Below are 16,061 nucleotides of genomic sequence, written 5' to 3' on the forward strand. Positions count from 1 at the left end.
AACTAACCCTGTCTCTATCCCTCTACCACTAAGCAACCCTGTCTCTCACTATCACTAACTAACCCTGTCTCTCACCCTCTACCACTAACCAACCCTGTCTCTCACTATCACTAACTAACACTGTCTCTCTCCCTCTACCACTACCTAACCCTGTCTCTCACTATCACTTACTAACCCTGTCTCTCTCCCTCTACCACTAACCAACCCTGTCTCTCACTATCACTAACTAACCCTGTCTCTATCCCTCTACCACTAACTAACCCTGTCTCTCACTATCACTAACTAACCCTGTCTCTCACTATTACTAACTAACCCTGTCTCTCTCCCTCTACCACTAACCAACCCTGTCTCTCTCTATCACTAACTAACCCTGTCTCTCACTATTACTAACTAACCCTATCTCTCTCCCTCTACCACTAACTAACCCTGTCTCTCACTATCACTAACTAACCCTGTCTCTCTCCCTCTACCACTAACCAACCCTGTCTCTCACTATCACTAACTAACCCTGTCTCTCTCCCTCTACCACTAACCAACCCTGTCTCTCACTATCACTAACTAACCCTGTCTCTCTCCCTCTACCACTAACCAACCCTGTCTCTCACTATCACTAACTAACCCTGTCTCTCTCCCTCTACCACTAACCAACCCTGTCTCTCACTTTCACTAACTAACCCTGTCTCTCACTATCACTAACTAACCCTGTCTCTCTCCCTCTATCACTAACTAACCCTGTCTCTCACTATCACTAACTAACCCTGTCTCTCACTATCACTAACTAACCCTGTCTCTCACCCTCTACCACTAACTAACCCTGTCTCTCACTTTCACTAACTAACTCTGTCTCACTCCCTCTACCACCAACCAACCCTGTCTTTCACTATCACTAACTAACCCTGTCTCTCACTATCACCAACTACATATAGTTACATAGTAGATGAGGTTGAAAAAAGACGTACGTCCATCAAGTTCAACCTATGCTAAATTCAGACAACAGATAACTAACCCTGTCTCTCACTACCACTAACTAACCCTGTCTCTCCCTCTATCACTAACTAACCCTGTCTTTCTCTCTATCATTAACTAACCCTGTCTTTCTCTCTGCCGCCATGTTCAGCGTTCCCTGTGTGCCGCCATGTTCAGCGTTCCCTCTGTGTGTGCCACCATGTTCGTTCAGCGTTCCCTGTGTGCCGCCATGTTCAGCGTTCCCTCTGTGTGTGCCGCCATGTTCAGCGTTCCCTCTGTGTGCCGCCATGTTTAGCGTTCCCTCTGTGTGTGCCGCCATGTTCAGCGTTCCCTCTGTGTGCCGCCATGTTCAGCGTTCCCTCTGTGTGCCACCATGTTCAACGTTCCCTCTGTGTGCCGCCATGTTCAGCGTTCCCTCTGTGTGCCACCATGTTCAGCGTTCCCTCTGTGTGCCGCCATGTTCAGCGTTCCCTCTGTGTGTGCCACCATGTTCGTTCAGCGTTCCCTGTGTGCCGCCATGTTCAGTGTTCCCTCTGTGTGTGTGCCGCCATGTTCAGTGTTCCCTCTGTGTGGCGCCATGTTCAGCGTTCCCTCTGTGTGCCACCATGTTCAGCGTTCCCTCTGTGTGCCGCCATGTTCAGCGTTCCCTCTGTGTGCCGCCATGTTCAGCGTTCCCTCTTTGTGCCGCCATGTTCAGCGTTCCCTCTTTGTGCCGCCATGTTCAGTGTTCCCTCTTTGTGCCGCCATGTTCAGTGTTCCCTCTTTGTGCCGCCGTGTTCAGTGTTCCCTCTGTGTGCCGCCATGTTCAGCATTCCCTCTGTGTGTGCCGCCATGTTCAGCGTTCCCTCTGTGTGCCGCCATGTTCAGTGTTCCCTCTGTGTGTGCCGCCATGTTCAGTGTTCCCTCTGTGTGTGCCGCCATGTTCAGTGTTCCATCTGTGTGTGCCGCCATGTTCAGTGTTCCCTCTGTGTGCCGCCATGTTCAGCGTTCCCTCTGTGTGTGCCGCCATGTTCAGTGTTCCCTCTGTGTGCCGCCATGTTCAGCGTTCTCTCTGTGTGCCGCCATGTTCAGCGTTCCCTCTGTGTGTGCCGCCATGTTCAGCGTTCCCTCTGTGTGTGCCGCCATGTTCAGTGTTCCCTCTGTGTGTGCCGCCATGTTCAGCGTTCCCTCTGTGTGCCGCCATGTTCAGTGTTCCCTCTGTGTGTGCCGCAATGTTCAGCGTTCCCTCTGTGTGCCGCCATGTTCAGTGTTCCCTCTGTGTGCCGCCATGTTCAGCGTTCCCTCTGTGTGCCGCCATGTTCAGTGTTCCCTCTGTGTGCCGCCATGTTCAGCGTTCCCTCGGTGTGCCGCCATGTTCAGTGTTCCCTCTGTGTGCCGCCATGTTCAGCGTTCCCTCTGTGTGCCGCCATGTTCAGTGTTCCCTCTGTGTGTGCCGCCATGTTCAGCGTTCCCTCTGTGTGCCGCCATGTTCAGCGTTCCCTCTGTGTGCCGCCGTGTTCAGCGTTCCCTCTGTGTGCCGCCATGTTCAGCGTTCCCTCTGTGTGCCGCCATGTTCAGCGTTCCTTCTGTGTGCCGCCATGTTCAGCGTTCCCTCTGTGTGCCACCATGTTCAGTGTTCCCTCTGTGTGCCGCCATGTTCAGTGTTCCCTCTGTGTGCCACCGTGTTCAGCGTTCCCTCTGTGTGCCGCCATGTTCAGCGTTCCCTCTGTGTGCCGCCATGTTCAGTGTTCCCTCAGTGTGCCGCCATGTTCAGTGTTCCCTCTGTGTGTGCCGCCATTTTCAGCGTTCCCTCTGTGTGCCGCCATGTTCAGCGTTCCCTGTGTGCCGCCATGTTCAGTGTTCCCTCTGTGTGCCGCCATGTTCAGTGTTCCCTCTGTGTGCCGCCATGTTCAGCGTTCCCTCTGTGTGTGCCGCCATGTTCAGCGTTCCCTCTGTGTGTGCCACCATGTTCGTTCAGCGTTCCCTGTGTGCCGCCATGTTCAGTGTTCCCTCTGTGTGTGCCGCCATGTTCAGCGTTCCCTCTGTGTGCCGCCATGTTCAGCGTTCCCTCTGTGTGCCACCATGTTCAGCGTTCCCTCTGTGTGCCGCCATGTTCAGCGTTCCCTCTTTGTGCCGCCATGTTCAGTGTTCCCTCTGTGTGTGCCGCCATGTTCAGTGTTCCCTCTGTGTGCCGCCATGTTCAGTGTTCCCTCTGTGTGCCGCCATGTTCAGCGTTCCCTCTGTGTGTGCCGCCATGTTCAGCGTTCCCTCTGTGTGTGCCACCATGTTCGTTCAGCGTTCCCTGTGTGCCGCCATGTTCAGTGTTCCCTCTGTGTGTGCCGCCATGTTCAGCGTTCCCTCTGTGTGCCGCCATGTTCAGCATTCCCTCTGTGTGCCACCATGTTCAGCGTTCCCTCTGTGTGCCGCCATGTTCAGCGTTCCCTCTTTGTGCCGCCATGTTCAGTGTTCCCTCTGTGTGTGCCGCCATGTTCAGTGTTCCCTCTGTGTGCCGCCATGTTCAGTGTTCCCTCTGTGTGCCGCCATGTTCAGCGTTCCCTCTGTGTGTGCCGCCATGTTCAGCGTTCCCTCTGTGTGCCGCCATGTTCAGCGTTCCCTCTGTGTGTGCCGCCATGTTTAACGTTCCCTCTGTGTGCCACCGTGTTCAGAGTTCCCACTGTGTGCCGCCATGTTCAGCGTTCCCTCTGTGTGTGCCGCCGTGTTCAGTGTTCCCTCTGTGTGCCACCGTGTTCAGCGTTCCCTCTGTGTGCCGCCATGTTCAACGTTCCCTCTGTGTGCCGCCGTGTTCAGCGTTCCCTCTGTGTGCCGCCATGTTCAGCGTTCCCTCTGTGTGCCGCCATGTTCAGCGTTTCTTCTGTGTGCCGCCGTGTTCAGCGTTCCCTCTGTGTGCCGCCATGTTCAGCGTTCCCTCTGTGTGCCGCCATGTTCAGCGTTCCTTCTGTGTGCCGCCGTGTTCAGCGTTCCCTCTGTGTGCCGCCGTGTTCAGCGTTCCCTCTGTGTGTGCCGCCATGTTCAGTGTTCCCTCTGTGTGCCGCCGTGTTCAGCGTTCCCTCTGTGTGACGCCATGTTCAGTGTTCCCTCTGTGTGCCGCCGTGTTCAGCGTTCCCTCTGTGTGTGCCGTCATGTTCAGCATTCCCTCTGTGTGCCGCCGTGTTCAGCGTTCCCTCTGTGTGCCGCCATGTTCAGTGTTCCCTCTGTGTGCCGCCATGTTCAGCGTTCCCTCTGTGTGCCGCCATGTTCAGCGTTCTCTCTGTGTGCCTCCATGTTCAGCGTTCCCTCTGTGTGCCGCCATGTTCAGCGTTCCCTCTGTGTGCCGCCATGTTCAGTGTTCCCTCTGTGTGTGCCGCCATGTTCAGCGTTCTCTCTGTGTGCCTCCATGTTCAGCGTTCCCTCTGTGTGCCGCCATGTTCAGCGTTCCCTCTGTGTGCCGCCATGTTCATTGTTCTGTGTCTCTCTGCTGTCCGGCGGTCACTTCCTGTGATGTCATGTCACTTCCTGTGATGTCATGTCTCTGCCTGTGACAGGGGCCATTTGGTGAGAGCAGGACGGGGTGTTGGAAAGGAGCGGGAGTTTAATATAACATTTTGAGACCTGGGTGGGCTGCAGGAGTGGGCAGGGACCTGGATGGGCTGCAGGAGTAGGGAGAGACCTGGGTGGGCTGCAGGACTGGGCAGAGACCTGGGTGGGCTGCAGGAGTGGGCAGGGACCTGGGTGGGCTGCAGGAGTAAGCAGAGACCTGGGTGGGCTGCAGGAGTAGGTAGAGACCTGGGTGGGCTGCAGGAGTAGGCAGAGACCTGGGTGGGCTGCAGGAGTCGGGAGAGACCTGGGTGGGCTGCAGGAGTAGGGAGAGACCTGGGTGGGCTGCAGGAGTAGGCAGAGGCCTGGGTGGGCTGCAGGAGTAGGCAGAGACCTGGGTGGGCTGCAGGAGTAGGCAGAGGCCTGGGTGGGCTGCAGGAGTAGGCAGAGGCCTGGGTGGGCTGCAGGACTGGGCAGGGACCTGGGTGGGCTGCAGGACTGGGCAGGGACCTGGGTGGGCTGCAGGAGTAGGCAGAGACCTGGGTGGGCTGCAGGAGTTGGGAGAGACCTGGGTGGGCTGCAGGAGTAGGGAGAGACCTGGGTGGGCTGCAGGACTGGGCAGGGACCTGGGTGGGCTGCAGGACTGGGCTGGGACCTGGGTGGGCTGCAGGAGTGGGCTGGGACCTGGGTGGGCTGCAGGTGTAGGCAGAGACCTGGGTGGGCTGCAGGAGTAGGGAGAGACCTGGGTGGGCTGCAGGACTGGGCAGAGGCCTGGGTGGGCTGCAGAACTGGGCAGGGACCTGGGTGGGCTGCAGGAGTAGGGAGAGACCTGGGTGGGCTGCAGGACTGGGCAGGGACCTGGGTGGGCTGCAGGAGTAGGGAGAGACCTGGGTGGGCTGCAGGAGTAGGGAGAGACCTGGGTGGGCTGCAGGAGTAGGGAGAGACCTGGGTGGGCTGCAGGACTGGGCAGAGGCCTGGGTGGGCTGCAGGACTGGGCAGGGACCTGGGTGGGCTGCAGGACTGGGCTGGGACCTGGGTGGGCTGCAGGAGTGGGCTGGGACCTGGGTGGGCTGCAGGTGTAGGCAGAGACCTGGGTGGGCTGCAGGAGTAGGGAGAGACCTGGGTGGGCTGCAGGACTGGGCAGAGGCCTGGGTGGGCTGCAGAACTGGGCAGGGACCTGGGTGGGCTGCAGGAGTAGGGAGAGACCTGGGTGGGCTGCAGGACTGGGCAGGGACCTGGGTGGGCTGCAGGAGTAGGGAGAGACCTGGGTGGGCTGCAGGAGTAGGGAGAGACCTGGGTGGGCTGCAGGACTGGGCAGAGGCCTGGGTGGGCTGCAGGACTGGGCAGGGACCTGGGTGGGCTGCAGGACTAGGCAGAGACCTGGGTGGGCTGCAGGAGTAGGGAGAGACCTGGGTGGGCTGCAGGACTGGGCAGGGACCTGGGTGGGCTGCAGGACTGGGCAGGGACCTGGGTGGGCTGCAGGAGTAGGGAGAGACCTGGGTGGGCTGCAGGAGTAGGCAGAGACCTGGGTGGGCTGCAGGACTGGGCAGGGACCTGGGTGGGCTGCAGGACTGGGCAGGGACCTGGGTGGGCTGCAGGACTGGGCAGGGACCTGGGTGGGCTGCAGGAGTAGGGAGAGACCTGGGTGGGCTGCAGGACTGGGCAGAGGCCTGGGTGGGCTGCAGGAGTAGGGAGAGACCTGGGTGGGCTGCAGGACTGGGCAGAGACCTGGGTGGGCTGCAGGACTGGGCAGGGACCTGGGTGGGCTGCAGGACTGGGCAGGGACCTGGGTGGGCTGCAGGAGTAGGCAGAGACCTGGGTGGGCTGCAGGAGTTGGGAGAGACCTGGGTGGGCTGCAGGAGTAGGGAGAGACCTGGGTGGGCTGCAGGACTGGGCAGGGACCTGGGTGGGCTGCAGGACTGGGCTGGGACCTGGGTGGGCTGCAGGAGTGGGCTGGGACCTGGGTGGGCTGCAGGAGTAGGCAGAGACCTGGGTGGGCTGCAGGACTGGGCAGAGGCCTGGGTGGGCTGCAGGAGTAGGGAGAGACCTGGGTGGGCTGCAGAACTGGGCAGGGACCTGGGTGGGCTGCAGGAGTAGGGAGAGACCTGGGTGGGCTGCAGGACTGGGCAGGGACCTGGGTGGGCTGCAGGAGTAGGGAGAGACCTGGGTGGGCTGCAGGACTGGGCAGAGGCCTGGGTGGGCTGCAGGAGTAGGGAGAGACCTGGGTGGGCTGCAGGACTAGGCAGAGACCTGGGTGGGCTGCAGGAGTAGGGAGAGACCTGGGTGGGCTGCAGGACTGGGCAAGGACCTGGGTGGGCTGCAGGACTGGGCAGGGACCTGGGTGGGCTGCCGGACTGGGCAGGGACCTGGGTGGGCTGCAGGACTGGGCAGGGACCTGGGTGGGCTGCAGGACTGGGCAGGGACCTGGGTGGGCTGCAGGACTGGGCAGGGACCTGGGTGGGCTGCAGGACTGGGCAGGGACCTGGGTGGGCTGCAGGACTGGGCTGGGACCTGGGTGGGCTGCAGGACTGGGCAGGGACCTGGGTGGGCTGCAGGACTGGGCAGGGACCTGGGTGGGCTGCAGGACTGGGCAGGGACCTGGGTGGGCTGCAGGACTGGGCTGGGACCTGGGTGGGCTGCAGGACTGGGCAGGGACCTGGGTGGGCTGCAGGACTGGGCAGGGACCTGGGTGGGCTGCAGGACTGGGCAGGGACCTGGGTGGGCTGCAGGACTGGGCAGGGACCTGGGTGGGCTGCAGGACTGGGCTGGGACCTGGGTGGGCTGCAGGACTGGGCTGGGACCTGGGTGGGCTGCAGGACTGGGCAGGGACCTGGGTGGGCTGCAGGACTGGGCAGGGACCTGGGTGGGCTGCAGGACTGGGCAGGGACCTGGGTGGGCTGCAGGACTGGGCTGGGACCTGGGTGGGCTGCAGGACTGGGCAGGGACCTGGGTGGGCTGCAGGACTGGGCAGGGACCTGGGTGGGCTGCAGGACTGGGCAGGGACCTGGGTGGGCTGCAGGACTGGGCAGGGACCTGGGTGGGCTGCAGGACTGGGCAGGGACCTGGGTGGGCTGCAGGACTGGGCAGGGACCTGGGTGGGCTGCAGGACTGGGCAGGGACCTGGGTGGGCTGCAGGACTGGGCAGGGACCTGGGTGGGCTGCAGGACTGGGCAGGGACCTGGGTGGGCTGCAGGACTGGGCAGGGACCTGGGTGGGCTGCAGGACTGGGCAGGGACCTGGGTGGGCTGCAGGACTGGGCAGGGACCTGGGTGGGCTGCAGGAGTAGGGAGAGACCTGGGTGGGCTGCAGGACTGGGCAGAGGCCTGGGTGGGCTGCAGGAGTAGGGAGAGACCTGGGTGGGCTGCAGGACTGGGCAGAGACCTGGGTGGGCTGCAGGACTGGGCAGGGACCTGGGTGGGCTGCAGGACTGGGCAGGGACCTGGGTGGGCTGCAGGAGTAGGCAGAGACCTGGGTGGGCTGCAGGAGTTGGGAGAGACCTGGGTGGGCTGCAGGAGTAGGGAGAGACCTGGGTGGGCTGCAGGACTGGGCAGGGACCTGGGTGGGCTGCAGGACTGGGCTGGGACCTGGGTGGGCTGCAGGAGTGGGCTGGGACCTGGGTGGGCTGCAGGAGTAGGCAGAGACCTGGGTGGGCTGCAGGACTGGGCAGAGGCCTGGGTGGGCTGCAGGAGTAGGGAGAGACCTGGGTGGGCTGCAGAACTGGGCAGGGACCTGGGTGGGCTGCAGGAGTAGGGAGAGACCTGGGTGGGCTGCAGGACTGGGCAGGGACCTGGGTGGGCTGCAGGAGTAGGGAGAGACCTGGGTGGGCTGCAGGACTGGGCAGAGGCCTGGGTGGGCTGCAGGAGTAGGGAGAGACCTGGGTGGGCTGCAGGACTAGGCAGAGACCTGGGTGGGCTGCAGGAGTAGGGAGAGACCTGGGTGGGCTGCAGGACTGGGCAAGGACCTGGGTGGGCTGCAGGACTGGGCAGGGACCTGGGTGGGCTGCCGGACTGGGCAGGGACCTGGGTGGGCTGCAGGACTGGGCAGGGACCTGGGTGGGCTGCAGGACTGGGCAGGGACCTGGGTGGGCTGCAGGACTGGGCAGGGACCTGGGTGGGCTGCAGGACTGGGCAGGGACCTGGGTGGGCTGCAGGACTGGGCTGGGACCTGGGTGGGCTGCAGGACTGGGCAGGGACCTGGGTGGGCTGCAGGACTGGGCTGGGACCTGGGTGGGCTGCAGGACTGGGCAGGGACCTGGGTGGGCTGCAGGACTGGGCAGGGACCTGGGTGGGCTGCAGGACTGGGCAGGGACCTGGGTGGGCTGCAGGACTGGGCAGGGACCTGGGTGGGCTGCAGGACTGGGCTGGGACCTGGGTGGGCTGCAGGACTGGGCAGGGACCTGGGTGGGCTGCAGGACTGGGCAGGGACCTGGGTGGGCTGCAGGACTGGGCAGGGACCTGGGTGGGCTGCAGGACTGGGCAGGGACCTGGGTGGGCTGCAGGACTGGGCAGGGACCTGGGTGGGCTGCAGGACTGGGCAGGGACCTGGGTGGGCTGCAGGACTGGGCAGGGACCTGGGTGGGCTGCAGGACTGGGCAGGGACCTGGGTGGGCTGCAGGACTGGGCAGGGACCTGGGTGGGCTGCAGGACTGGGCAGGGACCTGGGTGGGCTGCAGGACTGGGCAGGGACCTGGGTGGGCTGCAGGACTGGGCAGGGACCTGGGTGGGCTGCAGGTGATTCCCAGTTAGGTTTGGATTTGTACCCTGGCGGGCAAGAGGCTCTTTAATGAGATGCCAGTCTCATGGTGAGAGGGAAGGGAAGGTGTTGCACTGTAACGGCTGAAAACCTGTCCTGTTCACAATACTTGTGTACGTTGAGGAAGTTACCTACTGTTCTAATAAATACTCAAAAGTTTCTGCCGCCCTCTTTATTCACCGCCACGCCTTGATACAAGCCGGCACGGATCTTCTGCATTAACCCTGAAACGCGCAGGTAACCCGCTGAGCACCCACACGCCTGCTGAGTAGTTATAAACCCTGAAACGCGCAGGTAACCCGCTGAGCACCCACACGCCTGCTGAGTAGTTATAAACCCTGAGATGCGCAGGTAACCCGCTGAGCACCCACACGCCTGCTGAGTAGTTATAAACCCTGAAACGCGCAGGTAACCCGCTGAGCACCCACACGCCTGCTGAGTAGTTATAAACCCTGAAACGCGCAGGTAACCCGCTGAGCACCCACACGCCTGCGGAGTAGTTATAAACCCTGAAACGCGCAGGTAACCCGCTGAGCACCCACACGCCTGCTGAGTAGTTATAAACCCTGAAACGCGCAGGTAACCCGCTGAGCACCCACACACATGATGAGTAATAAACCCTGAAACGCGCAGGTAACCCGCTGAGCACCCACACGCCTGCTGAGTAGTCAAACCCTGAGATGCACAGGTAACCCGCTGAGCACCCACACGCCTGCTGAGTAGTTATAAACCCTGAGATGCGCAGGTAACACGCTGAGCACCCACACGCCTGCTGAGTAGTTATAAACCATGAGACGCGCAGGTAACCCGCTGAGCACCCACACACCAGCTGAGTAGTTATAAACCCTGCGATGCGTAGGTAACCCGCTGAGCACACACACGCCTACTGAGTAGTTATAAACCCTGAGATGCGCAGGTAACCCGCTGAGCACCCACACGCCTGCGGAGTAGTTATAAACCCTGAAACGCGCAGGTAACCCGCTGAGCACCCACACGCCTGCTGAGTAGTCATAAACCCTGAGATGCGCAGGTAACCCACTGAGCACCCACACGCCGGCGGAGTTGTTATAATTCCAGAAACGCGCAGGTAACCCGCTGAGCACCCACACGCCTGCTGAGTAATAAACCCTGAAACGCGCAGGTAACCCGCTGAGCACCCACATGCCTGCCAAGTAGTTATAAACCCAGAAACGCGCAGGTAACCAGCTTAGCACTCACACGCCTGCTGAGTAGTTATAAACCCTGAGAAGCGCAGGTAACCCGCTGAGCACCCACACACCTGCGGAGTAGTTATAAACCCTGAAACGCGCAGGTAACCCACTGAGCACCCACACGCCTGCTGAGTAATAAACCCTGAAACGCGCAGGTAACCCACTGAGCACCCACACGCCTGCAGAGTAGTTATAAACCCTGAGATGCGCAGGTAACCTGCTGAGCACCCACACGCCTGCGGAGTAGTTATAAACCCTGAAACGCGCAGGTAACCCGCTGAGCACCCACACGCCTGCAGAGTAGTTATAAACCCTGAAATGCGCAGGTAACCCGCTGAGCACCCACACGTCTGCTGAGTAGTTATAAACCCTGAAACGCGCAGGTAACCCACTGAGCACCCACACGCCTGCGGAGTAGTTATAAACCCTGAGATGCGCAGGTAACCCGCTGATCACCCACACGCCTGCGGAGTAGTTATAAACCCTGAAACGAGCAGGTAACCCGCTGAGCACCCACACGCCTGCTGAGTAGTCATAATCCCTGAGATGCGCAGGTAACCCACTGAGCACCCCCACACGCCTTCGGAGTAGTTATAAACCCTGAAACGCGCAGGTAACCCGCTGAGCACCCACACGCCTGCCGAGTAGATATAAACCCTGAAACGCGCAGGTAACCCGCTGAGCACTCACACGCCTGCTGAGTAGTTATAAACCCTGAGATGCGCAGGTAACCCGCTGAGCACCCACACGCCTGCTGAGTAGTTATAAACCCTGAAACGCGCAGGTAACCCGCTGAGCACCCACACGCCTGCTGAGTAGTCATAAACCCTGAAACGCGCAGGTAACCCGCTGAGCACCCACACGCCTGCGGAGTAGTTATAAACCCTGAAACGCGCAGGTAACCCGCTGAGCACCCACACGCCTGCTGAGTAGTTATAAACCCTGAAACGCGCAGGTAACCCGCTGAGCACCCACACACATGATGAGTAATAAACCCTGAAATGCGCAGGTAACCCGCTGAGCACCCAGACACCTGCTGAGTAGTCAAACCCTGAGATGCACAGGTAACCCGCTGAGCACCCACACGCCTGCTGAGTAGTTATAAACCCTGAGACGCGCAGGTAACACGCTGAGCACCCACACGCCTGCTGAGTAGTTATAAACCATGAGACGCGCAGGTAACCCGCTGAGCACCCACACACCTGCTGAGTAGTTATAAACCCTGCGATGCGCAGGTAACCCGCTGAGCACCCACACGCCTGCGGAGTAGTTATAAACCCTGAGATGCGCAGGTAACCCGCTGAGCACCCACACGCCTGCGGAGTAGTTATAAACCCTGAAACGCGCAGGTAACCCGCTGAGCACCCACACGCCTGCAGAGTAGTTATAAACCCTGAAATGCGCAGGTAACCCGCTGAGCACCCACACGTCTGCTGAGTAGATATAAACCCTGAAACGCGCAGGTAACCCGCTGAGCACCCACACACCTGCTGAGTAGTTATAAACCCTGCGATGCGCAGGTAACCCACTGAGCACCCACACGCCTGCGGAGTAGTTATAAACCCTGAAACGCGCAGATAACCCGCTGAGCACCCACACGCCTGCTGAGTAGTCATAAACCCTGAGATGCGCAGGTAACCCACTGAGCACCCACACGCCTTCGGAGTAGTTATAAACCCTGAAACGCGCAGGTAACCCGCTGAGCACCCACACACCTGCTGAGTAATAAACCCTGAAACGCGCAGGTAACCCGCTGAGCACCCACACGCCTGCCGAGTAGATATAAACCCTGAAACGCGCAGGTAACCCGCTGAGCACTCACACGCCTGCTGAGTAGTTATAAACCCTGAGATGCGCAGGTAACCCGCTGAGCAACCACACACCTGCGGAGTAGTTATAAACCCTGAAATGCGCAGGTAACCCGCTGAGCACCCACACGCCTGCTGAGTAGTTATAAACCCTGCGATGCGCACGTAACCCGCTGAGCACCCACACGCCTGCTGAGTAATAAACCCTAAAACGCGCAGGTAACCCACTGAGCACCCACACGCCTGCGGAGTAGTTATAAACCCTGAGATGCGCAGGTAACCCGCTGAGCACCCACACGCCAGCGGAGTAGTTATAAACCCTGAAACACGCAGGTAACCCGCTGAGCACCCACACGCCTGCTGAGTAGTTATAAACCCTGCGATGCGCAGGTAACCCGCTGAGCGCCCACACACCTGCTGAGTAGTTATAAATCCTGAAACGCGCAGGTAACCCGCTGAGCACCCACACGCCTGCTGAGTAGTTATAAATCCTGAAACGCGCAGGTAACCCGCTGAGCACCCACACGACTGCTGAGTAGATATAAACCCTGAGATGCGCAGGTAACCCGCTGAGCACCCACACGCCTGCTTAGTAGTTATAAACCCTGAAACGCGCAGGTAACCCGCTGAGCACCCACACGCCTGCTGAGTAGTTATAAACCCTGAAACGCGCAGGTAACCCGCTGAGCACCCACACGCCTGCGGAGTAGTTATAAACCCTGAAACGCGCAGGTAACCCGCTGAGCACCCACACGCCTGCTGAGTAGTTATAAACCCTGAGATGCGCAGGTAACCCGCTGAGCACCCACACACATGATGAGTAATAAACCCTGAAATGCGCAGGTAACCCGCTGAGCACCCACACACCTGCTGAGTAGTTATAAACCCTGAAACGCGCAGGTAACCCGCTGAGCACCCACACGCCTGCTGAGTAGTCAAACCCTGAGATGCACAGGTAACCCGCTGAGCACCCACACGCCTGCTGAGTAGTTATAAACCCTGAGACGCGCAGGTAACACGCTGAGCACCCACACGCCTGCTGAGTAGTTATAAACCATGAGACGCGCAGGTAACCCGCTGAGCACCCACACACCTGCTGAGTAGTTATAAACCCTGCGATGCGCAGGTAACCCGCTGAGCACCCACACGCCTGCCGAGTAGTTATAAACCCAGAAACGCGCAGGTAACCAGCTTAGCACTCACACGCCTGCTGAGTAGTTATAAACCCTGAGAAGCGCAGGTAACCCGCTGAGCACCCACACACCTGCGGAGTAGTTATAAACCCTGAAACGCACAGGTAACCCACTGAGCACCCACACGCCTGCTGAGTAATAAACCCTGAAACGCGCAGGTAACCCACTGAGCACCCACACGCCTGCTGAGTAATAAACCCTGAAACGCGCAGGTAACCCACTGAGCACCCACACGCCTGCGGAGTAGTTATAAACCCTGAGATGCGCAGGTAACCCGCTGAGCACCCACACGCCTGCGGAGTAGTTATAAACCCTGAAACGCGCAGGTAACCCGCTGAGCACCCACACGCCTGCAGAGTAGTTATAAACCCTGAAATGCGCAGGTAACCCGCTGAGCACCCACACACCTGCTGAGTAGTTATAAACCCTGCGATGCGCAGGTAACCCACTGAGCACCCACACGCCTGCGGAGTAGTTATAAACCCTGAAACGCGCAGATAACCCGCTGAGCACCCACACGCCTGCTGAGTAGTCATAAACCCTGAGATGCGCAGGTAACCCACTGAGCACCCACACGCCTTCGGAGTAGTTATAAACCCTGAAACGCGCAGGTAACCCGCTGAGCACCCACACGCCTGCCGAGTAGATATAAACCCTGAAACGCGCAGGTAACCCGCTGAGCACTCACACGCCTGCTGAGTAGTTATAAACCCTGAGATGCGCAGGTAACCCGCTGAGCAACCACACACCTGCGGAGTAGTTATAAACCCTGAAATGCGCAGGTAACCCGCTGAGCACCCACACGCCTGCTGAGTAGTTATAAACCCTGCGATGCGCACGTAACCCGCTGAGCACCCACACGCCTGCTGAGTAATAAACCCTAAAACGCGCAGGTAACCCACTGAGCACCCACACGCCTGCGGAGTAGTTATAAACCCTGAGATGCGCAGGTAACCCGCTGAGCACCCACACGCCTGCGGAGTAGTTATAAACCCTGAAACACGCAGGTAACCCGCTGAGCACCCACACACCTGCTGAGTAGTTATAAATCCTGAAATGCGCAGGTAACCCGCTGAGCACCCACACGCCTGCTGAGTAGTTATAAATCCTGAAACGCGCAGGTAACCCGCTGAGCACCCACACGACTGCTGAGTAGATATAAACCCTGAGATGCGCAGGTAACCCGCTGAGCACCCACACGCCTGCTGAGTAGTTATAAACCCTGAAACGCGCAGGTAACCCGCTGAGCACCCACACGCCTGCTGAATAGTTATAAACCCTGAAACGCGCAGGTAACCCGCTGAGCACTCACACGCCTGCGGAGTAGTTATAAATCCTGAAACGCGCAGGTAACCCGCTGAGCACCCACACGCCTGCGGAGTAGTTATAAACCCTGAAATGCGCAGGTAACCCGCTGAGCACCCACATGCCTGCTGAGTAGTTATAAACCGTGAAACGCACAGGTAACCCGCTGAGCACCCACACGCCTGCTGAGTAGTTATAAACCCTGCGATGCGCACGTAACCCGCTGAGCACCCACACGCCTGCTGAGTAATAAACCCTAAAACGCGCAGGTAACCCACTGAGCACCCACACGCCTGCGGAGTAGTTATAAACCCTGAGATGCGCAGGTAACCCGCTGAGCACCCACACGCCTGCGGAGTAGTTATAAACCCTGAAACACGCAGGTAACCCGCTGAGCACCCACACACCTGCTGAGTAGTTATAAATCCTGAAATGCGCAGGTAACCCGCTGAGCACCCACACGCCTGCTGAGTAGTTATAAATCCTGAAACGCGCAGGTAACCCGCTGAGCACCCACACGACTGCTGAGTAGATATAAACCCTGAGATGCGCAGGTAACCCGCTGAGCACCCACACGCCTGCTGAGTAGTTATAAACCCTGAAACGCGCAGGTAACCCGCTGAGCACCCACACGCCTGCTGAATAGTTATAAACCCTGAAACGCGCAGGTAACCCGCTGAGCACTCACACGCCTGCGGAGTAGTTATAAATCCTGAAACGCGCAGGTAACCCGCTGAGCACCCACACGCCTGCGGAGTAGTTATAAACCCTGAAATGCGCAGGTAACCCGCTGAGCACCCACATGCCTGCTGAGTAGTTATAAACCGTGAAACGCACAGGTAACCCGCTGAGCACCCACACGCCTGCTGAGTAGTTATAAACCCTGAGATGCGCAGGTAACCCGCTGAGCACCCACACGCCTGCTGAGTAGTTATAAACCCTGAAACGCGCAGGTAACCCACTGAGCACCCACACGCCTGCTGAGTAGTTATAAACCCTGAAACGCGCAGGTAACCCGCTGAGCACCCACACGCCAGCGGAGTAGTTATAAACCCTGTCACAGCCATAAAGACTGTTCCAACCCCTCACTTTCACTGCACACCCTGTCCCGATGTGTGGGCTGGGGGTGTTACATGTATGATACCTGGAACGTCCAGTACTTGAAATTACACGAGTATCAACACAGCGACTTCCTGTTCTATATATCTATATATTATATAAAAAAGAAAGAAACATCAAATAAGGAGCAAGAGAGCTTACCATTCGGAAGCCTAGTGACATCACACACAGAAACACACACACACACACACACA

The 16,061-nt window shown here is 59.2% G+C and overlaps 1 protein-coding gene across 1 annotated transcript in view; it reads right to left on the reverse strand.

Moving 5' to 3' along the window:
- LOC142484990 (microtubule-actin cross-linking factor 1, isoforms 6/7-like) overlaps positions 1 to 16,061 on the reverse strand; it is a gene marked incomplete at its 3' end in the record, with an annotated part of 162,914 nt that overhangs the window by 91,239 nt on the left and 55,614 nt on the right. The gene's annotated exons all lie outside the window — the stretch shown is intronic.

The sequence above is a fragment of the Ascaphus truei genome, unplaced genomic scaffold, assembly GCF_040206685.1.
Source record: "Ascaphus truei isolate aAscTru1 unplaced genomic scaffold, aAscTru1.hap1 HAP1_SCAFFOLD_502, whole genome shotgun sequence".
In the NCBI taxonomy this organism is placed as follows: domain Eukaryota; kingdom Metazoa; phylum Chordata; class Amphibia; order Anura; family Ascaphidae; genus Ascaphus; species Ascaphus truei.